Below are 24130 nucleotides of genomic sequence, written 5' to 3' on the forward strand. Positions count from 1 at the left end.
CATACCTCTCCTGCTGCTGCTGCTGCTGGCTGTCCAGCAGCAGACTGAAGGTGGCTGCTGCTGTGCACAGGTATATAAAGGCTCAGAGCCTATTATGACACGCGCAGCCAGCGTTCCATTGCCACATTCCATCTACTGCAGGCAGGATACCTGGCTGGCTGAATGTCGCTGAGAAGCTCACAGAGACCGCCATAAGCAACAGTTTAACAGAATGCCACAGACTAATCAACCAAACTTTTTGGGTTGGGTTCTCTTTTATAGTCTGCAGGCATTAAATGAAAGAAGTCAGTGTTCCAGCAGAAGGAGACAACGTTTCAGAAAAGGCATTGTAGCAAACCAAAAAAGAAATTTTAAGCGCAGCAGAGTAACCAGCGCACATACCTGTTAGCTCAGGTGAGTTTAAAAGGCTGCTGTTGATAACAAGGGCATTTGCTAAATAGATGGTGTGTGTGCAACAATATACTGAAAGGTCAATTATATTGTGCAGCTTATCTCACCACCTGTAGTTATTTAGGTGAAAGCTCCAAAATGCTTGCCTAATATGTCTGTTTATCCAAAAGGAAGTAAAAAGGGAGAGCTAGAAAGATAGCATTGCATCACATTACATGGCAATGCAATGCACAGTTGCTGAAGTTGAACCAAAATGAGCTTGTAATCTGGCTTCTGCAACTTTGAACATGAAAAATCCAATGAGGAGAAGAAAAGCAAAGCCAAAGAGTCCATCCCAAAATCCGACAAACAAGCAAAATGAACAAAAAACATTGAATTCAATTCTTTCTGATTTTAGAAACTGCATTAAAGAAGGGGTGCACCGGTCCTGGAGATACTGCAATACCAGGTCAATGCGTGGAGTGGACAGAGCAAGCTCTTTTTCCATCTCCCTGTTCTAAAAATCCATTTAATATATGGTCCCCAGATAGGGGACATATCAGATATTAAACTGATAAGAACAGATACTACACTTGATCTTAGCCAAAAGGCCGAGAAGCGATAACCAGAATTGGTTTCAAACTACGGAGCCACCCAAGGATCCTGAAAAGTCCATTTGTGGAGATGAGCTCCTGGACTCCCGTTAAGAAGACATGTTGTCAACCTCTAGATCCCTTACATGCCTGCACTTTTCGGCTTGCTGCTGCTGCAATCCACGCGTTTTAGATCTGCATAACTCCACCTCTTTAAACACAGCACCTTCACCCCCTGCTGTTCCCACCCGCCTCAACACCGTTGGAAGGGAGGAGAACCAATTAAGGCGGGGGGTGGGGTGGAACGAGCAGCTGTCTACCCTTAGCAGGAGGGCTCCTGATTACATACCTCTCCTGCTGCTGCTGCTGCTGGCTGTCCAGCAGCAGACTGAAGGTGGCTGCTGCTGTGCAAAGGTATATAAAGGCTCAGAGCCTATTATGACACGCGCAGCCAGCGTTCCATTGCCACATTCCATCTACTGCAGGCAGGATACCTGGCTGGCTGAATGTCGCTGAGAAGCTCACAGAGACCGCCATAAGCAACAGTTTAACAGAATGCCACAGACTAATCAACCAAACTTTTTGGGTTGGGTTCTCTTTTATAGTCTGCAGGCATTAAATGAAAGAAGTCAATGTTCCAGCAGAAGGAGACAACGTTTCAGAAAAGGCATTGTAGCAAACCAAAAAAGAAATTTTAAGCGCAGCAGAGTAACCAGCGCACATACCTGTTAGCTCAGGTGAGTTTAAAAGGCTGCTGTTGATAACAAGGGCATTTGCTAAATAGATGGTGTGTGTGCAACAATATACTGAAAGGTCAATTATATTGTGCAGCTTATCTCACCACCTGTAGTTATTTAGGTGAAAGCTCCAAAATGCTTGCCTAATATGTCTGTTTATCCAAAAGGAAGTAAAAAGGGAGAGCTAGAAAGATAGCATTGCATCACATTACATGGCAATGCAATGCACAGTTGCTGAAGTTGAACCAAAATGAGCTTGTAATCTGGCTTCTGCAACTTTGAACATGAAAAATCCAATGAGGAGAAGAAAAGCAAAGCCAAAGAGTCCATCCCAAAATCCGACAAACAAGCAAAATGAACAAAAAACATTGAATTCAATTCTTTCTGATTTTAGAAACTGCATTACAGAAGGGGTGCACCGGTCCTGGAGATACTGCAATACCAGGTCAATGCGTGGAGTGGACAGAGCAAGCTCTTTTTCCATCTCCCTGTTCTAAAAATCCATTTAATATATGGTCCCCAGATAGGGGACGTATCAGATATTAAACTGATAAGAACAGATACTACACTTGATCTTAGCCAAAAGGCCGAGAAGCGATAACCAGAATTGGTTTCAAACTACGGAGCCACCCAAGGATCCTGAAAAGTCCATTTGTGGAGATGAGCTCCTGGACTCCCGTTAAGAAGACATGTTGTCAACCTCTAGATCCCTTACATGCCTGCACTTTTCGGCTTGCTGCTGCTGCAATCCACGCGTTTTAGATCTGCATAACTCCACCTCTTTAAACACAGCACCTTCACCCCCTGCTGTTCCCACCCGCCTCAACACCGTTGGAAGGGAGGAGAACCAATTAAGGCGGGGGGTGGGGTGGAACGAGCAGCTGTCTACCCTTAGCAGGAGGGCTCCTGATTACATACCTCTGCTGCTGCTGCTGCTGCTGGCTGTCCAGCAGCAGACTGAAGGTGGCTGCTGCTGTGCACAGGTATATAAAGGCTCAGAGCCTATTATGACACGCGCAGCCAGCGTTCCATTGCCACATTCCATCTACTGCAGGCAGGATACCTGGCTGGCTGAATGTCGCTGAGAAGCTCACAGAGACCGCCATAAGCAACAGTTTAACAGAATGCCACAGACTAATCAACCAAACTTTTTGGGTTGGGTTCTCTTTTATAGTCTGCAGGCATTAAATGAAAGAAGTCAATGTTCCAGCAGAAGGAGACAACGTTTCAGAAAAGGCATTGTAGCAAACCAAAAAAGAAATTTTAAGCGCAGCAGAGTAACCAGCGCACATACCTGTTAGCTCAGGTGAGTTTAAAAGGCTGCTGTTGATAACAAGGGCATTTGCTAAATAGATGGTGTGTGTGCAACAATATACTGAAAGGTCAATTATATTGTGCAGCTTATCTCACCACCTGTAGTTATTTAGGTGAAAGCTCCAAAATGCTTGCCTAATATGTCTGTTTATCCAAAAGGAAGTAAAAAGGGAGAGCTAGAAAGATAGCATTGCATCACATTACATGGCAATGCAATGCACAGTTGCTGAAGTTGAACCAAAATGAGCTTGTAATCTGGCTTCTGCAACTTTGAACATGAAAAATCCAATGAGGAGAAGAAAAGCAAAGCCAAAGAGTCCATCCCAAAATCCGACAAACAAGCAAAATGAACAAAAAACATTGAATTCAATTCTTTCTGATTTTAGAAACTGCATTAAAGAAGGGGTGCACCGGTCCTGGAGATACTGCAATACCAGGTCAATGCGTGGAGTGGACAGAGCAAGCTCTTTTTCCATCTCCCTGTTCTAAAAATCCATTTAATATATGGTCCCCAGATAGGGGACGTATCAGATATTAAACTGATAAGAACAGATTTTGCGTTTATATTTAAAATATCGTAGTCTTTATCTTTTCTTCAGAGCTTTAAAATAACATCTTCCATAGGTGATAGTTCCATATACTCAGGGCTCTTTTCTTTCCAAGCTTCTTCATATCCATTAGGTAGTACATATAAATTTCACTTAATGCCAGTCTTATACAATCCTTGACTTCTATATAGTCTCTTTTAAACAACAATATGTTTCTGGTCTTCCATAGAGCACTTTTAACACAACTCAAAGTGCACCATAAAACTCTCTCTTTTTCTTTCGTCATGTTTGGTAAAATCCCATATAAAACCACTTCATGGCTTAAAAAATTAAGACCAGATAAAAATTTTAAAAGCTCACCACAGTCTTTCCACACTTGCTGTGCAAAATCACAATTCCAAATAAGGTGCATAGTAGTCTCATCATTATTGCACTGATGCCTCGGGCAGGTTTGTATAGTGCTAAGTCTTCTTTTATACTGGAAATCACGAGTCGGTAAACATTCCTGCACAATCATCCAAGCTAAGTCTTTATGTTGATTCATCAGGTAAGGTGCATTTGTTAAATTCCATATTTTAGTGACTCTGCTATATGAATAATGGCTTATGGGCGTCAAAGTTTCTTTCTTTTTTAATTGCTGCAGCAGCTTCCTTGCATTCTTCAATGTCTCCATCTCAAAAGAATCTAGGCCATATAATCTGATAACTTTCTCCAGGATGGCATATTGTTGTGGAGGTGATAACAACACTGGGCTTGTTAAAGAAATGGATATCCACTTTCGCCTCCTAAAAATGTGGCCAGCTGCATATCTTAAAAAATGTGCCCAAGGGCTTGAAGCAAACATATATTTGAAACAGAGGCTAAAAAACTTGGAGTATAAAAACAGTTTGACGTTGGGAACATCCTTACCACCAAGGTGGTGCATCTTGTACATTGTTTCTCTCTTCACCTTTTCGAACTTAGAGTTCCACACAAATTCAAACAGCATTCTCTGTAATCTTCTCGCTGTAAGGTCACTTGGGGGATAAACATAACTGAGATATAACATGACAGGAAGCAGAAGGGCCTTAATAATTAAAACTTTACCTTCGATTGTTAATTTTCTTAATTTCCAAAAGTCAATCTTCTTTTGTATTTTGTCCCTTACTCCATCCCAGCTCTTCATTCCATCATTCTGTCGATCAAAAATCACGCCCAGAATTTTAATCTTCTCTGACTGCATCGGGAGATCAGGGATGGACACATCCGCCCAATTGCCACGGACAAAACAATCACATTTCTCAATGTTTAACTTAAAACCTGAGGCTTCACAAAAAAAATTGGTCGTTCTTATAGCTCTCCTGAGAGCGGCAGGTGATGAACAAAAAATAGTAATATCATCCATGTAGCCCATTACCTTCACATCTCTTCCATGTCCTCCAGGGATAGGGACACCTTTAATCACTTTATCCTCTCGTAGCATAGATAAAAGAGGCTCTATTGCACATATAAATAGCACTGGGGACAAAGGGCAGCCTTGCTTCACACCTGAATGCAAAAACACTTCATTAGACAAAAATCCATTGATTAAAATTTTACTAAAAGAGTTCTTATATAAAAGTGCCACTTGCTTGATAAAAATTTCAGGGAAGCCCATTTTTTTTAAAACCAACCATAAAAAACAATGAGAGACACGATCAAAAGCCTTTTGAAAATCCAACGATAAAATTGCTAAGTCTTGCTTCCTGGATTGCTGGTACCATATGACATCGCGGATGGTATTGAGATGCTCCGCAACTCCTCTTCCTGGCACCCCACATACCTGGTCTTCATAAATAACTTTGGATAAAACTTTTTTAAAACGGTTCACTAAAATTTTGGACATCAACTTGTAATCAACATTCAACAGTGTGATTGGTCTCCAGTTTGCCAGATGGGATTTGGCTCCTTTTTTAAAAATCAGGGAGACCAGACCACTTCTCCAAGATATAGGCAGGATATCACACTTAAAAGCTTCTTTGATTACTAAAAACAAGTCGGGTTTTAAAAAATTCCAAAATTCACGATAAAATTCAACAGGCAAACCGTCAGAACCAGGGGTTTTCCCATAGGAAAAACTTTTGATAGCAGCATCTACTTCCGACAAGGTGACTTCAGTGCATAACAATTCTTGGTCTTCGCGGCTCAGACTATTTTTTAATGAATTAAGGGCATCTTCAGTAAAAGACTGGTCTATAGTTTTCTCATTAAAAAGCTGCTGATAAAACTGGTGAGCTTGGTTGAGCATACCTTCAGTTGTAGTTTCACCCTCTAATTCTGTTATCATTTCCTTAGCAGCAACTACTTTTTTAAAAAAAAATCTTGAGCACTTTTCATTTTTCTCCATCACTTCAATTTTTGAGTTATAAATTATTTCCTTACCCTTCGACTCTATACTCTTTTTAATTTCTTTTTTTGTTGCTTCAATTAAATCGTCCATTTCAAGTCCCACATCTCTTAGTTGATAACAGGTCTGCAATTTAGTAATAAGCCTTTTATGCCAAGCGGACTTTTCTCTTGCATTGGCTATGCTGACCTTGATAAAAAAACTTTTTATCTTCATCTTGCTGTATTCCCACCATTCTAGCAGAGTTAAAAATTTTTGTTGTTTTGTTCTTAAATAATTAAAAAACGCTTTAAAATCTGTTCTTACCTTAGGATCTTGTAACAATGTTGTATTTAGCCTCCAAACTCCTCTTGCCTTGACAAGCCCAGGTAATTCTAACTCTGATAGCAACATCTTATGATCTGAAAAAATGTTTGGGATTAAGACAACAGATTTGACATTCACATATTGGGACATGAAAATAAAATCAATACGAGATTTAGAAGAAGAGTTCTCCCAAGTATAACCGGGATCATTACTACGGATCTCTTTCCAGGAGTCTCTAAGAAAAAAATCAGTTAACAAATCCTTTAGTTGTTTCTCTGTTTTGTCTTTTTTAGGAACGGTGGAACTCCCGCTTCTCCCTTCACCAGGCAAGACACAATTGAAATCCCCACAGAACATCAGAGGCGATGAACCAGGTAGGTAATATTGCACATCTTCAAACAACTGATGTCTCTCTTCCTTCACCGGAGAAGCATAAATGTTCAAAAGTCTAAAGTCCACACCTTTAAAACTAATATTTAAGAAAAGAGCACGTCCAGAAGAAATGTCCACAAAAGAGTTGATTTTAAAGTCATGCGACCTAAACAGCACTCCAATGCCAGAGGAACGATTTTCATTATCTCCGGACGAGATAGAGGGCCCATGAGGCCAATCTTTTCTTAAATCTGCATAATTCATATCAAAGTCAATGTTACATTCTTGCAAACAAAAGACATCACAGTCCACTGTTGACAGGTAGGAAAACAAAGCAGCCCTTCTTGTAGAGCCCCTTATACTCCTCACATTGAGCGAGGCTACTTTAATTGATGAGGTCATGATAGGTTAGTTCAGGTCACACTACTGTCAGAATCAGACATAAAGCCCACCGATGTTAACGGGCTCTGCACTTCTGAGTCCGAAAAAGAAATGTTTATAGGGTCTGAAGGCCTTGGCTCCTCAGGAGGGGCAGCGGGAGCCATTGGCTTGTATTGCAGAAGACTTGGTTTTAATGGACACTTCTTGGAAGTCTCCCTGGCCACATTCTCATCAGACCTATCATCTGTTTTCCTTTTCCTACGAGTTTCCAGCTCCATTGCTTCTTCCTCCGAGCTAAATGTCCCGATTTCAGCAGAGGGACTCCCCTCCACCACCATATCACCCGGATCAGAATCAGCAGCCCAGTCCTTAGATGAAGCTTCCCTCCTCTCAGGACGGACAGGTTTCTCAGCTGGAGGTTTCTGCATAGACGTGGGCTTATGCGCAGCAGGAATAGGAGAACTGGCAGGTTTTCCCTGTGCAGCAGGCACTGAAGTGCTTGTGGACCCGCCTACAGGGGGTTGTGTTCGCACAGTAGATACAGGAGCACCGGTGGGACCCCCCTTAGCAGCAGGAGCAGGAGGGTTGGTTGGCTTCCTCTGTGCAGCAGGTGCAGACGTACCACCTGATGTACTAGCAGGCTTGGTCTGTGGAGCAGGTACTGGAGAGCTAGAAGACTGCCCCCGCGCTGTAGACGCACCCGCAGGAGCAGGAACAGCAGAGGGTTGCCTCTGCCCCCCGGGAGCAGATGGAGGCACACGGGCAGGTTGCTTTGCCAGCGTTTCAGCATAGGTTTCCGCCTTTTTCTTCAAAGGACACTCCCGGAAGGAGTGACCTGGGACCCGGCAGATGTTGCACACCATCTCATTGGTACAGTCCATTGTGGCATGTCCATGCTTGTAGCACTTCTTACAGATTGCCACCTCCTCCTTGCAGTTCTCATAAGTGTGACCGAAACACATGCATTTCCGGCAGAAGAGGGGCATGTCCGGGTAGAAGAGGCGCCCCCGCTCCCTACCGATCAGGAAACTTGACGGAGGATGACGCTGACCACCAATGCCATTTGGATCTTCACAAAATTTAACAAAAAATTTATGCTTTCCCGTCCAGAGGTTTTCCTCATTCATGACCTTGTGGGAATACCGCAGTTCTGGGAAATAGTTTTGAAGAAAGCAAATAATATTAACTAAGGGAACATGAGGGTTGCTCATCTGAACCACGAGCGGCTTCTCTCCACCGGAGTAAAGGATGACAAAGGTGAGTCCTTTAAGATCCTCATCTGAAAGGTGCAGGTGAATCTGGCGGAAGAGGTTCTGGCACGCATACTCCGACTCCAGAGTCAAAGTGAAGGAACCGGGGCGATCTTGAAGGGCCAGGATGTCTTCCCTCTTTACTCCTAGGATCTCCAGCAGCACTCTCCTCACGAAAAACTTCAAGGTCATCTTCTCCTTGGATGCATCGTCCACTTCGATCTTGAAAGAGTTCTTGATGCGAAGGTCACCAGCTCTGGCATAGCGCACTGCGGCCGCTACTGCTGATGCCATCTTCAAAAGGTAGATAGGGTCGATCGCCTTCTTGGTTTCTTTGCGTATCTGCCCCCTAAAGCAGCATGAGGCTTAAGACGGCTTTTACACCGCCGATGCCTCAAGGCCAAGGGCACGATTGGCTTAGAATCCTTCTGGCAAGATGTGGTATCTTAGCCAAAAGGCCGAGAAGCGATAACCAGAATTGGTTTCAAACTACGGAGCCACCCAAGGATCCTGAAAAGTCCATTTGTGGAGATGAGCTCCTGGACTCCCGTTAAGAAGACATGTTGTCAACCTCTAGATCCCTTACATGCCTGCACTTTTCGGCTTGCTGCTGCTGCAATCCACGCGTTTTAGATCTGCATAACTCCACCTCTTTAAACACAGCACCTTCACCCCCTGCTGTTCCCACCCGCCTCAACACCGTTGGAAGGGAGGAGAACCAATTAAGGCGGGGGGTGGGGTGGAACGAGCAGCTGTCTACCCTTAGCAGGAGGGCTCCTGATTACATACCTCTCCTGCTGCTGCTGCTGCTGGCTGTCCAGCAGCAGACTGAAGGTGGCTGCTGCTGTGCACAGGTATATAAAGGCTCAGAGCCTATTATGACACGCGCAGCCAGCGTTCCATTGCCACATTCCATCTACTGCAGGCAGGATACCTGGCTGGCTGAATGTCGCTGAGAAGCTCACAGAGACCGCCATAAGCAACAGTTTAACAGAATGCCACAGACTAATCAACCAAACTTTTTGGGTTGGGTTCTCTTTTATAGTCTGCAGGCATTAAATGAAAGAAGTCAGTGTTCCAGCAGAAGGAGACAACGTTTCAGAAAAGGCATTGTAGCAAACCAAAAAAGAAATTTTAAGCGCAACAGAGTAACCAGCGCACATACCTGTTAGCTCAGGTGAGTTTAAAAGGCTGCTGTTGATAACAAGGGCATTTGCTAAATAGATGGTGTGTGTGCAACAATATACTGAAAGGTCAATTATATTGTGCAGCTTATCTCACCACCTGTAGTTATTTAGGTGAAAGCTCCAAAAAGCTTGCCTAATATGTCTGTTTATCCAAAAGGAAGTAAAAAGGGAGAGCTAGAAAGATAGCATTGCATCACATTACATGGCAATGCAATGCACAGTTGCTGAAGTTGAACCAAAATGAGCTTGTAATCTGGCTTCTGCAACTTTGAACATGAAAAATCCAATGAGGAGAAGAAAAGCAAAGCCAAAGAGTCCATCCCAAAATCCGACAAACAAGCAAAATGAACAAAAAACATTGAATTCAATTCTTTCTGATTTTAGAAACTGCATTAAAGAAGGGGTGCACCGGTCCTGGAGATACTGCAATACCAGGTCAATGCGTGGAGTGGACAGAGCAAGCTCTTTTTCCATCTCCCTGTTCTAAAAATCCATTTAATATATGGTCCCCAGATAGGGGACGTATCAGATATTAAACTGATAAGAACAGATACTACACTTGATCTTAGCCAAAAGGCCGAGAAGCGATAACCAGAATTGGTTTCAAACTACGGAGCCACCCAAGGATCCTGAAAAGTCCATTTGTGGAGATGAGCTCCTGGACTCCCGTTAAGAAGACATGTTGTCAACCTCTAGATCCCTTACATGCCTGCACTTTTCGGCTTGCTGCTGCTGCAATCCACGCGTTTTAGATCTGCATAACTCCACCTCTTTAAACACAGCACCTTCACCCCCTGCTGTTCCCACCCGCCTCAACACCGTTGGAAGGGAGGAGAACCAATTAAGGCGGGGGGTGGGGTGGAACGAGCAGCTGTCTACCCTTAGCAGGAGGGCTCCTGATTACATACCTCTCCTGCTGCTGCTGCTGCTGGCTGTCCAGCAGCAGACTGAAGGTGGCTGCTGCTGTGCACAGGTATATAAAGGCTCAGAGCCTATTATGACACGCGCAGCCAGCGTTCCATTGCCACATTCCATCTACTGCAGGCAGGATACCTGGCTGGCTGAATGTCGCTGAGAAGCTCACAGAGACCGCCATAAGCAACAGTTTAACAGAATGCCACAGACTAATCAACCAAACTTTTTGGGTTGGGTTCTCTTTTATAGTCTGCAGGCATTAAATGAAAGAAGTCAGTGTTCCAGCAGAAGGAGACAACGTTTCAGAAAAGGCATTGTAGCAAACCAAAAAAGAAATTTTAAGCGCAGCAGAGTAACCAGCGCACATACCTGTTAGCTCAGGTGAGTTTAAAAGGCTGCTGTTGATAACAAGGGCATTTGCTAAATAGATGGTGTGTGTGCAACAATATACTGAAAGGTCAATTATATTGTGCAGCTTATCTCACCACCTGTAGTTATTTAGGTGAAAGCTCCAAAATGCTTGCCTAATATGTCTGTTTATCCAAAAGGAAGTAAAAAGGGAGAGCTAGAAAGATAGCATTGCATCACATTACATGGCAATGCAATGCACAGTTGCTGAAGTTGAACCAAAATGAGCTTGTAATCTGGCTTCTGCAACTTTGAACATGAAAAATCCAATGAGGAGAAGAAAAGCAAAGCCAAAGAGTCCATCCCAAAATCCGACAAACAAGCAAAATGAACAAAAAACATTGAATTCAATTCTTTCTGATTTTAGAAACTGCATTAAAGAAGGGGTGCACCGGTCCTGGAGATACTGCAATACCAGGTCAATGCGTGGAGTGGACAGAGCAAGCTCTTTTTCCATCTCCCTGTTCTAAAAATCCATTTAATATATGGTCCCCAGATAGGGGACGTATCAGATATTAAACTGATAAGAACAGATACTACACTTGATCTTAGCCAAAAGGCCGAGAAGCGATAACCAGAATTGGTTTCAAACTACGGAGCCACCCAAGGATCCTGAAAAGTCCATTTGTGGAGATGAGCTCCTGGACTCCCGTTAAGAAGACATGTTGTCAACCTCTAGATCCCTTACATGCCTGCACTTTTCGGCTTGCTGCTGCTGCAATCCACGCGTTTTAGATCTGCATAACTCCACCTCTTTAAACACAGCACCTTCACCCCCTGCTGTTCCCACCCGCCTCAACACCGTTGGAAGGGAGGAGAACCAATTAAGGCGGGGGGTGGGGTGGAACGAGCAGCTGTCTACCCTTAGCAGGAGGGCTCCTGATTACATACCTCTCCTGCTGCTGCTGCTGCTGGCTGTCCAGCAGCAGACTGAAGGTGGCTACTGCTGTGCACAGGTATATAAAGGCTCAGAGCCTATTATGACACGCGCAGCCAGCGTTCCATTGCCACATTCCATCTACTGCAGGCAGGATACCTGGCTGGCTGAATGTCGCTGAGAAGCTCACAGAGACCGCCATAAGCAACAGTTTAACAGAATGCCACAGACTAATCAACCAAACTTTTTGGGTTGGGTTCTCTTTTATAGTCTGCAGGCATTAAATGAAAGAAGTCAGTGTTCCAGCAGAAGGAGACAACGTTTCAGAAAAGGCATTGTAGCAAACCAAAAAAGAAATTTTAAGCGCAGCAGAGTAACCAGCGCACATACCTGTTAGCTCAGGTGAGTTTAAAAGGCTGCTGTTGATAACAAGGGCATTTGCTAAATAGATGGTGTGTGTGCAACAATATACTGAAAGGTCAATTATATTGTGCAGCTTATCTCACCACCTGTAGTTATTTAGGTGAAAGCTCCAAAATGCTTGCCTAATATGTCTGTTTATCCAAAAGGAAGTAAAAAGGGAGAGCTAGAAAGATAGCATTGCATCACATTACATGGCAATGCAATGCACAGTTGCTGAAGTTGAACCAAAATGAGCTTGTAATCTGGCTTCTGCAACTTTGAACATGAAAAATCCAATGAGGAGAAGAAAAGCAAAGCCAAAGAGTCCATCCCAAAATCCGACAAACAAGCAAAATGAACAAAAAACATTGAATTCAATTCTTTCTGATTTTAGAAACTGCATTAAAGAAGGGGTGCACCGGTCCTGGAGATACTGCAATACCAGGTCAATGCGTGGAGTGGACAGAGCAAGCTCTTTTTCCATCTCCCTGTTCTAAAAATCCATTTAATATATGGTCCCCAGATAGGGGACGTATCAGATATTAAACTGATAAGAACAGATACTACACTTGATCTTAGCCAAAAGGCCGAGAAGCGATAACCAGAATTGGTTTCAAACTACGGAGCCACCCAAGGATCCTGAAAAGTCCATTTGTGGAGATGAGCTCCTGGACTCCCGTTAAGAAGACATGTTGTCAACCTCTAGATCCCTTACATGCCTGCACTTTTCGGCTTGCTGCTGCTGCAATCCACGCGTTTTAGATCTGCATAACTCCACCTCTTTAAACACAGCACCTTCACCCCCTGCTGTTCCCACCCGCCTCAACACCGTTGGAAGGGAGGAGAACCAATTAAGGCGGGGGGTGGGGTGGAACGAGCAGCTGTCTACCCTTAGCAGGAGGGCTCCTGATTACATACCTCTCCTGCTGCTGCTGCTGCTGGCTGTCCAGCAGCAGACTGAAGGTGGCTGCTCCTGTGCACAGGTATATAAAGGCTCAGAGCCTATTATGACACGCGCAGCCAGCGTTCCATTGCCACATTCCATCTACTGCAGGCAGGATACCTGGCTGGCTGAATGTCGCTGAGAAGCTCACAGAGACCGCCATAAGCAACAGTTTAACAGAATGCCACAGACTAATCAACCAAACTTTTTGGGTTGGGTTCTCTTTTATAGTCTGCAGGCATTAAATGAAAGAAGTCAGTGTTCCAGCAGAAGGAGACAACGTTTCAGAAAAGGCATTGTAGCAAACCAAAAAAGAAATTTTAAGCGCAACAGAGTAACCAGCGCACATACCTGTTAGCTCAGGTGAGTTTAAAAGGCTGCTGTTGATAACAAGGGCATTTGCTAAATAGATGGTGTGTGTGCAACAATATACTGAAAGGTCAATTATATTGTGCAGCTTATCTCACCACCTGTAGTTATTTAGGTGAAAGCTCCAAAAAGCTTGCCTAATATGTCTGTTTATCCAAAAGGAAGTAAAAAGGGAGAGCTAGAAAGATAGCATTGCATCACATTACATGGCAATGCAATGCACAGTTGCTGAAGTTGAACCAAAATGAGCTTGTAATCTGGCTTCTGCAACTTTGAACATGAAAAATCCAATGAGGAGAAGAAAAGCAAAGCCAAAGAGTCCATCCCAAAATCCGACAAACAAGCAAAATGAACAAAAAACATTGAATTCAATTCTTTCTGATTTTAGAAACTGCATTAAAGAAGGGGTGCACCGGTCCTGGAGATACTGCAATACCAGGTCAATGCGTGGAGTGGACAGAGCAAGCTCTTTTTCCATCTCCCTGTTCTAAAAATCCATTTAATATATGGTCCCCAGATAGGGGACGTATCAGGTATTAAACTGATAAGAACAGATACTACACTTGATCTTAGCCAAAAGGCCGAGAAGCGATAACCAGAATTGGTTTCAAACTACGGAGCCACCCAAGGATCCTGAAAAGTCCATTTGTGGAGATGAGCTCCTGGACTCCCGTTAAGAAGACATGTTGTCAACCTCTAGATCCCTTACATGCCTGCACTTTTCGGCTTGCTGCTGCTGCAATCCACGCGTTTTAGATCTGCATAACTCCACCTCTTTAAACACAGCACCTTCACCCCCTGCTGTTCCCACCCGCCTCAACACCGTTGGAAGGGAGGAGAACCAATTAAGGCGGGGGGTGGGGTGGAACGAGCAGCTGTCTACCCTTAGCAGGAGGGCTCCTGATTACATACCTCTCCTGCTGCTGCTGCTGCTGGCTGTCCAGCAGCAGACTGAAGGTGGCTGCTGCTGTGCACAGGTATATAAAGGCTCAGAGCCTATTATGACACGCGCAGCCAGCGTTCCATTGCCACATTCCATCTACTGCAGGCAGGATACCTGGCTGGCTGAATGTCGCTGAGAAGCTCACAGAGACCGCCATAAGCAACAGTTTAACAGAATGCCACAGACTAATCAACCAAACTTTTTGGGTTGGGTTCTCTTTTATAGTCTGCAGGCATTAAATGAAAGAAGTCAGTGTTCCAGCAGAAGGAGACAACGTTTCAGAAAAGGCATTGTAGCAAACCAAAAAAGAAATTTTAAGCGCAGCAGAGTAACCAGCGCACATACCTGTTAGCTCAGGTGAGTTTAAAAGGCTGCTGTTGATAACAAGGGCATTTGCTAAATAGATGGTGTGTGTGCAACAATATACTGAAAGGTCAATTATATTGTGCAGCTTATCTCACCACCTGTAGTTATTTAGGTGAAAGCTCCAAAATGCTTGCCTAATATGTCTGTTTATCCAAAAGGAAGTAAAAAGGGAGAGCTAGAAAGATAGCATTGCATCACATTACATGGCAATGCAATGCACAGTTGCTGAAGTTGAACCAAAATGAGCTTGTAATCTGGCTTCTGCAACTTTGAACATGAAAAATCCAATGAGGAGAAGAAAAGCAAAGCCAAAGAGTCCATCCCAAAATCCGACAAACAAGCAAAATGAACAAAAAACATTGAATTCAATTCTTTCTGATTTTAGAAACTGCATTAAAGAAGGGGTGCACCGGTCCTGGAGATACTGCAATACCAGGTCAATGCGTGGAGTGGACAGAGCAAGCTCTTTTTCCATCTCCCTGTTCTAAAAATCCATTTAATATATGGTCCCCAGATAGGGGACGTATCAGATATTAAACTGATAAGAACAGATACTACACTTGATCTTAGCCAAAAGGCCGAGAAGCGATAACCAGAATTGGTTTCAAACTACGGAGCCACCCAAGGATCCTGAAAAGTCCATTTGTGGAGATGAGCTCCTGGACTCCCGTTAAGAAGACATGTTGTCAACCTCTAGATCCCTTACATGCCTGCACTTTTCGGCTTGCTGCTGCTGCAATCCACGCGTTTTAGATCTGCATAACTCCACCTCTTTAAACACAGCACCTTCACCCCCTGCTGTTCCCACCCGCCTCAACACCGTTGGAAGCGAGGAGAACCAATTAAGGCGGGGGGTGGGGTGGAACGAGCAGCTGTCTACCCTTAGCAGGAGGGCTCCTGATTACATACCTCTCCTGCTGCTGCTGCTGCTGGCTGTCCAGCAGCAGACTGAAGGTGGCTGCTGCTGTGCACAGGTATATAAAGGCTCAGAGCCTATTATGACACGCGCAGCCAGCGTTCCATTGCCACATTCCATCTACTGCAGGCAGGATACCTGGCTGGCTGAATGTCGCTGAGAAGCTCACAGAGACCGCCATAAGCAACAGTTTAACAGAATGCCACAGACTAATCAACCAAACTTTTTGGGTTGGGTTCTCTTTTATAGTCTGCAGGCATTAAATGAAAGAAGTCAGTGTTCCAGCAGAAGGAGACAACGTTTCAGAAAAGGCATTGTAGCAAACCAAAAAAGAAATTTTAAGCGCAGCAGAGTAACCAGCGCACATACCTGTTAGCTCAGGTGAGTTTAAAAGGCTGCTGTTGATAACAAGGGCATTTGCTAAATAGATGGTGTGTGTGCAACAATATACTGAAAGGTCAATTATATTGTGCAGCTTATCTCACCACCTGTAGTTATTTAGGTGAAAGCTCCAAAATGCTTGCCTAATATGTCTGTTTATCCAAAAGGAAGTAAAAAGGGAGAGCTAGAAAGATAGCATTGCATCACATTACATGGCAATGCAATGCACAGTTGCTGAAGTTGAACCAAAATGAGCTTGTAATCTGGCTTCTGCAACTTTGAACATGAAAAATCCAATGAGGAGAAGAAAAGCAAAGCCAAAGAGTCCATCCCAAAATCCGACAAACAAGCAAAATGAACAAAAAACATTGAATTCAATTCTTTCTGATTTTAGAAACTGCATTAAAGAAGGGGTGCACCGGTCCTGGAGATACTGCAATACCAGGTCAATGCGTGGAGTGGACAGAGCAAGCTCTTTTTCCATCTCCCTGTTCTAAAAATCCATTTAATATATGGTCCCCAGATAGGGGACGTATCAGATATTAAACTGATAAGAACAGATACTACACTTGATCTTAGCCAAAAGGCCGAGAAGCGATAACCAGAATTGGTTTCAAACTACGGAGCCACCCAAGGATCCTGAAAAGTCCATTTGTGGAGATGAGCTCCTGGACTCCCGTTAAGAAGACATGTTGTCAACCTCTAGATCCCTTACATGCCTGCACTTTTCGGCTTGCTGCTGCTGCAATCCACGCGTTTTAGATCTGCATAACTCCACCTCTTTAAACACAGCACCTTCACCCCCTGCTGTTCCCACCCGCCTCAACACCGTTGGAAGGGAGGAGAACCAATTAAGGCGGGGGGTGGGGTGGAACGAGCAGCTGTCTACCCTTAGCAGGAGGGCTCCTGATTACATACCTCTCCTGCTGCTGCTGCTGCTGGCTGTCCAGCAGCAGACTGAAGGTGGCTGCTGCTGTGCACAGGTATATAAAGGCTCAGAGCCTATTATGACACGCGCAGCCAGCGTTCCATTGCCACATTCCATCTACTGCAGGCAGGATACCTGGCTGGCTGAATGTCGCTGAGAAGCTCACAGAGACCGCCATAAGCAACAGTTTAACAGAATGCCACAGACTAATCAACCAAACTTTTTGGGTTGGGTTCTCTTTTATAGTCTGCAGGCATTAAATGAAAGAAGTCAGTGTTCCAGCAGAAGGAGACAACGTTTCAGAAAAGGCATTGTAGCAAACCAAAAAAGAAATTTTAAGCGCAGCAGAGTAACCAGCGCACATACCTGTTAGCTCAGGTGAGTTTAAAAGGCTGCTGTTGATAACAAGGGCATTTGCTAAATAGATGGTGTGTGTGCAACAATATACTGAAAGGTCAATTATATTGTGCAGCTTATCTCACCACCTGTAGTTATTTAGGTGAAAGCTCCAAAATGCTTGCCTAATATGTCTGTTTATCCAAAAGGAAGTAAAAAGGGAGAGCTAGAAAGATAGCATTGCATCACATTACATGGCAATGCAATGCACAGTTGCTGAAGTTGAACCAAAATGAGCTTGTAATCTGGCTTCTGCAACTTTGAACATGAAAAATCCAATGAGGAGAAGAAAAGCAAAGCCAAAGAGTCCATCCCAAAATCCGACAAACAAGCAAAATGAACAAAAAACATTGAATTCAATTCTTTCTGATTTTAGAAACTGCATTAAAGAAGGGGTGCACCGGTCCTGGAGATACTGCAATACCAGGTCAATGCGTGGAGTGGACAGAGCAAGCTCTTTTTCCATCTCCCTGTTCTAAAAATCCATTTAATATATGGTCCCCAGATAGGGGACGTATCAGATATTAAACTGATAAGAACAGATACTACACTTGATCTTAGCCAAAAGGCCGAGAAGCGATAACCAGAATTGGTTTCAAACTACGGAGCCACCCAAGGATCCTGAAAAGTCCATTTGTGGAGATGAGCTCCTGGACTCCCGTTAAGAAGACATGTTGTCAACCTCTAGATCCCTTACATGCCTGCACTTTTCGGCTTGCTGCTGCTGCAATCCACGCGTTTTAGATCTGCATAACTCCACCTCTTTAAACACAGCACCTTCACCCCCTGCTGTTCCCACCCGCCTCAACACCATTGGAAGGGAGGAGAACCAATTAAGGCGGGGGGTGGGGTGGAACGAGCAGCTGTCTACCCTTAGCAGGAGGGCTCCTGATTACATACCTCTCCTGCTGCTGCTGCTGCTGGCTGTCCAGCAGCAGACTGAAGGTGGCTGCTGCTGTGCACAGGTATATAAAGGCTCAGAGCCTATTATGACACGCGCAGCCAGCGTTCCATTGCCACATTCCATCTACTGCAGGCAGGATACCTGGCTGGCTGAATGTCGCTGAGAAGCTCACAGAGACCGCCATAAGCAACAGTTTAACAGAATGCCACAGACTAATCAACCAAACTTTTTGGGTTGGGTTCTCTTTTATAGTCTGCAGGCATTAAATGAAAGAAGTCAGTGTTCCAGCAGAAGGAGACAACGTTTCAGAAAAGGCATTGTAGCAAACCAAAAAAGAAATTTTAAGCGCAGCAGAGTAACCAGCGCACATACCTGTTAGCTCAGGTGAGTTTAAAAGGCTGCTGTTGATAACAAGGGCATTTGCTAAATAGATGGTGTGTGTGCAACAATATACTGAAAGGTCAATTATATTGTGCAGCTTATCTCACCACCTGTAGTTATTTAGGTGAAAGCTCCAAAATGCTTGCCTAATATGTCTGTTTATCCAAAAGGAAGTAAAAAGGGAGAGCTAGAAAGATAGCATTGCATCACATTACATGGCAATGCAATGCACAGTTGCTGAAGTTGAACCAAAATGAGCTTGTAATCTGGCTTCTGCAACTTTGAACATGAAAAATCCAATGAGGAGAAGAAAAGCAAACCAAAGAGTCCATCCCAAAATCCGACAAACAAGCAAAATGAACAAAAAACATTGAATTCAATTCTTTCTGATTTTAGAAACTGCATTAAAGAAGGGGTGCACCGGTCCTGGAGATACTGCAATACCAGGTCAATGCGTGGAGTGGACAGAGCAAGCTCTTTTTCCATCTCCCTGTTCTAAAAATCCATTTAATATATGGTCCCCAGATAGGGGACGTATCAGATATTAAACTGATAAGAACAGATTTTTTTAATTGAATGCGTCAGAAGACGCGACATAAATTAAATTCCATTTGCATGGATAACCAAAAAAATGTCGCCTACGCCTTCATCATCCGAATTCAACTTTTTGTTTTTTTTAAGAAAATTTAATGATAATTAATAAATAAAACATAACATAACATATCCTTACATCAACAACAAAAAACTTCCAACAAAAACATCAACTCAACATTTTTCTTCTTCCACGTTTCTTCTTCCTCCATGACATGTCCAACAATTTCCAGTCAAAACCTTGCAGCAAAATCTTTTCATCTTCTTCAGCTTCAGCACTGGTATCAACACAATCCTGCATTACTTTCTCTTTTCCCTTATCATCCACCTTCCTTTTTTCCTTAACGTCTTTACTTCTAGGTACTCTCTCCAGTCTGCAAAACATAGAGTCCCCAACTCCTGAGAACTCCTGCTTCTCTCCCACAAACTCCTTCTTATTTTCAACTACTTGTATATCTTTGTCTTCTTTCTCTTTACAATCTTCAAACGATTCTTCAAATATCTTTTTCCCTTTCTCCTCTTTTTTCCCACCTTCCTCATAACAAAATCCAGGTTTCCCATTATCAATTCTTCTTTTACCATTTTCCACATAACTGAATCCACATTTACCATTTATAACAATCCTTCCTAAACTTAGTTCATTTTGTCCATTTTCCCAAACTAGGAAACTTCTCTTCCCATTCCAGACTCCCACTTTATTTAAGTAGTCCTTCTGGAATTTTACCAAAATACTCCATGGCTTCAAAAACTCCATCACTTCCTCCATCTCTACAAAGGGGTCATCCATACAGATAACCACCTTTTTCGGCCTTCCAGCAAAAAGAGCATTAACTCCAATTTCTTTTCCTTCCCAATTCTTGAGAAGACAAATACACTTTTCTTCAGACTTCAGTGTTACGTCAAATACCTTTTTAAACTTGATTTCTTGCATACAAAAAATGTCCTCTTCAATGATCGTCCCATACTTGAACAGAATATCCAAGATCTGATTCTCCTCCAACGAAAAATCCTCTAACTCCGTCTTCACATAGAACCGTAAACAGTTCCTCTTCCTCGTCAACTCCATCTTCTTCCTCCAAAAGAACTGCCCCCCACAGCTATGTGTGGTGACACGATGATCGCCTCTCGTTGCCCAGGGACTAATCCGACTCCCCAATAGCAGCAGGAGGGTGAAGCCCTGCCGTTAGACAAAGCGATCCCCCCAGGCCAAGGAGCCGGGTACCCTGGGCACCTCCTAGCCAAGGCCAAGGCAGCAACTGGTAGATCACTGCACCTGATCTTAGCCAAAAGGCCGAGAAGCGATAACCAGAATTGGTTTCAAACTACGGAGCCACCCAAGGATCCTGAAAAGTCCATTTGTGGAGATGAGCTCCTGGACTCCCGTTAAGAAGACATGTTGTCAACCTCTAGATCCCTTACATGCCTGCACTTTTCGGCTTGCTGCTGCTGCAATCCACGCGTTTTAGATCTGCATAACTCCACCTCTTTAAACACAGCACCTTCACCCCCTGCTGTTCCCACCCGCCTCAACACCGTTGGAAGGGAGGAGAACCAATTAAGGCGGGGGGTGGGGTGGAACGAGCAGCTGTCTACCCTTAGCAGGAGGGCTCCTGATTACATACCTCTCCTGCTGCTGCTGCTGCTGGCTGTCCAGCAGCAGACTGAAGGTGGCTGCTGCTGTGCACAGGTATATAAAGGCTCAGAGCCTATTATGACACGCGCAGCCAGCGTTCCATTGCCACATTCCATCTACTGCAGGCAGGATACCTGGCTGGCTGAATGTCGCTGAGAAGCTCACAGAGACCGCCATAAGCAACAGTTTAACAGAATGCCACAGACTAATCAACCAAACTTTTTGGGTTGGGTTCTCTTTTATAGTCTGCAGGCATTAAATGAAAGAAGTCAGTGTTCCAGCAGAAGGAGACAACGTTTCAGAAAAGGCATTGTAGCAAACCAAAAAAGAAATTTTAAGCGCAGCAGAGTAACCAGCGCACATACCTGTTAGCTCAGGTGAGTTTAAAAGGCTGCTGTTGATAACAAGGGCATTTGCTAAATAGATGGTGTGTGTGCAACAATATACTGAAAGGTCAATTATATTGTGCAGCTTATCTCACCACCTGTAGTTATTTAGGTGAAAGCTCCAAAATGCTTGCCTAATATGTCTGTTTATCCAAAAGGAAGTAAAAAGGGAGAGCTAGAAAGATAGCATTGCATCACATTACATGGCAATGCAATGCACAGTTGCTGAAGTTGAACCAAAATGAGCTTGTAATCTGGCTTCTGCAACTTTGAACATGAAAAATCCAATGAGGAGAAGAAAAGCAAAGCCAAAGAGTCCATCCCAAAATCCGACAAACAAGCAAAATGAACAAAAAACATTGAATTCAATTCTTTCTGATTTTAGAAACTGCATTAAAGAAGGGGTGCACCGGTCCTGGAGATACTGCAATACCAGGTCAATGCGTGGAGTGGACAGAGCAAGCTCTTTTTCCATCTCCCTGTTCTAAAAATCCATTTAATATATGGTCCCCAGATAGGGGACGTATCAGATATTAAACTGATAAGAACAGATACTACACTTGATCTTAGCCAAAAGGCCGAGAAGCGATAACCAGAATTGGTTTCAAACTACGGAGCCACCCAAGGATCCTGAAAAGTCCATTTGTGGAGATGAGCTCCTGGACTCCCGTTAAGAAGACATGTTGTCAACCTCTAGATCCCTTACATGCCTGCACTTTTCGGCTTGCTGCTGCTGCAATCCACGCGTTTTAGATCTGCATAACTCCACCTCTTTAAACACAGCACCTTCACCCCCTGCTGTTCCCACCCGCCTCAACACCGTTGGAAGGGAGGAGAACCAATTAAGGCGGGGCGTGGGGTGGAACGAGCAGCTGTCTACCCTTAGCAGGAGGGCTCCTGATTACATACCTCTCCTGCTGCTGCTGCTGCTGGCTGTCCAGCAGCAGACTGAAGGTGGCTGCTGCTGTGCACAGGTATATAAAGGCTCAGAGCCTATTATGACACGCGCAGCCAGCGTTCCATTGCCACATTCCATCTACTGCAGGCAGGATACCTGGCTGGCTGAATGTCGCTGAGAAGCTCACAGAGACCGCCATAAGCAACAGTTTAACAGAATGCCACAGACTAATCAACCAAACTTTTTGGGTTGGGTTCTCTTTTATAGTCTGCAGGCATTAAATGAAAGAAGTCAGTGTTCCAGCAGAAGGAGACAACGTTTCAGAAAAGGCATTGTAGCAAACCAAAAAAGAAATTTTAAGCGCAGCAGAGTAACCAGCGCACATACCTGTTAGCTCAGGTGAGTTTAAAAGGCTGCTGTTGATAACAAGGGCATTTGCTAAATAGATGGTGTGTGTGCAACAATATACTGAAAGGTCAATTATATTGTGCAGCTTATCTCACCACCTGTAGTTATTTAGGTGAAAGCTCCAAAATGCTTGCCTAATATGTCTGTTTATCCAAAAGGAAGTAAAAAGGGAGAGCTAGAAAGATAGCATTGCATCACATTACATGGCAATGCAATGCACAGTTGCTGAAGTTGAACCAAAATGAGCTTGTAATCTGGCTTCTGCAACTTTGAACATGAAAAATCCAATGAGGAGAAGAAAAGCAAAGCCAAAGAGTCCATCCCAAAATCCGACAAACAAGCAAAATGAACAAAAAACATTGAATTCAATTCTTTCTGATTTTAGAAACTGCATTAAAGAAGGGGTGCACCGGTCCTGGAGATACTGCAATACCAGGTCAATGCGTGGAGTGGACAGAGCAAGCTCTTTTTCCATCTCCCTGTTCTAAAAATCCATTTAATATATGGTCCCCAGATAGGGGACGTATCAGATATTAAACTGATAAGAACAGATACTACACTTGATCTTAGCCAAAAGGCCGAGAAGCGATAACCAGAATTGGTTTCAAACTACGGAGCCACCCAAGGATCCTGAAAAGTCCATTTGTGGAGATGAGCTCCTGGACTCCCGTTAAGAAGACATGTTGTCAACCTCTAGATCCCTTACATGCCTGCACTTTTCGGCTTGCTGCTGCTGCAATCCACGCGTTTTAGATCTGCATAACTCCACCTCTTTAAACACAGCACCTTCACCCCCTGCTGTTCCCACCCGCCTCAACACCGTTGGAAGGGAGGAGAACCAATTAAGGCGGGGGGTGGGGTGGAACGAGCAGCTGTCTACCCTTAGCAGGAGGGCTCCTGATTACATACCTCTCCTGCTGCTGCTGCTGCTGGCTGTCCAGCAGCAGACTGAAGGTGGCTGCTGCTCTGCACAGGTATATAAAGGCTCAGAGCCTATTATGACACGCGCAGCCAGCGTTCCATTGCCACATTCCATCTACTGCAGGCAGGATACCTGGCTGGCTGAATGTCGCTGAGAAGCTCACAGAGACCGCCATAAGCAACAGTTTAACAGAATGCCACAGACTAATCAACCAAACTTTTTGGGTTGGGTTCTCTTTTTTAGTCTGCAGGCATTAAATGAAAGAAGTCAGTGTTCCAGCAGAAGGAGACAACGTTTCATAAAAGGCATTGTAGCAAACCAAAAAAGAAATTTTAAGCGCAGCAGAGTAACCAGCGCACATACCTGTTAGCTCAGGTGAGTTTAAAAGGCTGCTGTTGATAACAAGGGCATTTGCTAAATAGATGGTGTGTGTGCAACAATATACTGAAAGGTCAATTATATTGTGCAGCTTATCTCACCACCTGTAGTTATTTAGGTGAAAGCTCCAAAATGCTTGCCTAATATGTCTGTTTATCCAAAAGGAAGTAAAAAGGGAGAGCTAGAAAGATAGCATTGCATCACATTACATGGCAATGCAATGCACAGTTGCTGAAGTTGAACCAAAATGAGCTTGTAATCTGGCTTCTGCAACTTTGAACATGAAAAATCCAATGAGGAGAAGAAAAGCAAAGCCAAAGAGTCCATCCCAAAATCCGACAAACAAGCAAAATGAACAAAAAA

The 24130-nt window shown here is 43.9% G+C and overlaps 12 non-coding genes and 1 pseudogene across 12 annotated transcripts; all 13 read right to left on the reverse strand.

Moving 5' to 3' along the window:
• Positions 1-801: 801 nt before the first annotated feature.
• Positions 802-992, reverse strand: LOC141234893 (U2 spliceosomal RNA). Its single transcript, XR_012300755.1, has one exon. It is a non-coding gene; the product is annotated as a U2 spliceosomal RNA (small nuclear RNA).
• A 1115-nt stretch (positions 993-2107) lies between these two features.
• On the reverse strand, positions 2108-2298 carry LOC141235108 (U2 spliceosomal RNA). Its single transcript, XR_012300963.1, has one exon. It is a non-coding gene; the product is annotated as a U2 spliceosomal RNA (small nuclear RNA).
• Positions 2299-3413: 1115 nt separating this feature from the next.
• LOC141235319 (U2 spliceosomal RNA) lies at positions 3414-3589 on the reverse strand (annotated as a pseudogene).
• Positions 3590-9820: 6231 nt separating this feature from the next.
• On the reverse strand, positions 9821-10011 carry LOC141235109 (U2 spliceosomal RNA). The gene has a single exon (XR_012300964.1). It is a non-coding gene; the product is annotated as a U2 spliceosomal RNA (small nuclear RNA).
• A 1115-nt stretch (positions 10012-11126) lies between these two features.
• LOC141235110 (U2 spliceosomal RNA) lies at positions 11127-11317 on the reverse strand. Its single transcript, XR_012300965.1, has one exon. It is a non-coding gene; the product is annotated as a U2 spliceosomal RNA (small nuclear RNA).
• A 1115-nt stretch (positions 11318-12432) lies between these two features.
• LOC141235112 (U2 spliceosomal RNA) lies at positions 12433-12623 on the reverse strand. The gene has a single exon (XR_012300967.1). It is a non-coding gene; the product is annotated as a U2 spliceosomal RNA (small nuclear RNA).
• A 1115-nt stretch (positions 12624-13738) lies between these two features.
• Positions 13739-13929, reverse strand: LOC141235188 (U2 spliceosomal RNA). The gene has a single exon (XR_012301042.1). It is a non-coding gene; the product is annotated as a U2 spliceosomal RNA (small nuclear RNA).
• Positions 13930-15044: 1115 nt separating this feature from the next.
• Positions 15045-15235, reverse strand: LOC141235113 (U2 spliceosomal RNA). Its single transcript, XR_012300968.1, has one exon. It is a non-coding gene; the product is annotated as a U2 spliceosomal RNA (small nuclear RNA).
• Positions 15236-16350: 1115 nt separating this feature from the next.
• On the reverse strand, positions 16351-16541 carry LOC141235114 (U2 spliceosomal RNA). Its single transcript, XR_012300969.1, has one exon. It is a non-coding gene; the product is annotated as a U2 spliceosomal RNA (small nuclear RNA).
• Positions 16542-17656: 1115 nt separating this feature from the next.
• LOC141235115 (U2 spliceosomal RNA) lies at positions 17657-17847 on the reverse strand. Its single transcript, XR_012300970.1, has one exon. It is a non-coding gene; the product is annotated as a U2 spliceosomal RNA (small nuclear RNA).
• A 1114-nt stretch (positions 17848-18961) lies between these two features.
• LOC141235302 (U2 spliceosomal RNA) lies at positions 18962-19148 on the reverse strand. Its single transcript, XR_012301151.1, has one exon. It is a non-coding gene; the product is annotated as a U2 spliceosomal RNA (small nuclear RNA).
• Positions 19149-21560: 2412 nt separating this feature from the next.
• Positions 21561-21751, reverse strand: LOC141235116 (U2 spliceosomal RNA). Its single transcript, XR_012300971.1, has one exon. It is a non-coding gene; the product is annotated as a U2 spliceosomal RNA (small nuclear RNA).
• Positions 21752-22866: 1115 nt separating this feature from the next.
• Positions 22867-23057, reverse strand: LOC141235117 (U2 spliceosomal RNA). Its single transcript, XR_012300972.1, has one exon. It is a non-coding gene; the product is annotated as a U2 spliceosomal RNA (small nuclear RNA).
• Between the last annotated feature and the right edge of the window lie 1073 nt (positions 23058-24130).

The sequence above is a fragment of the Phyllobates terribilis genome, unplaced genomic scaffold (genome assembly GCF_046119375.1).
Source record: "Phyllobates terribilis strain yellow unplaced genomic scaffold, ASM4611937v1 Scaffold_650__1_contigs__length_881393, whole genome shotgun sequence".
Lineage (NCBI taxonomy): Eukaryota > Metazoa > Chordata > Amphibia > Anura > Dendrobatidae > Phyllobates > Phyllobates terribilis.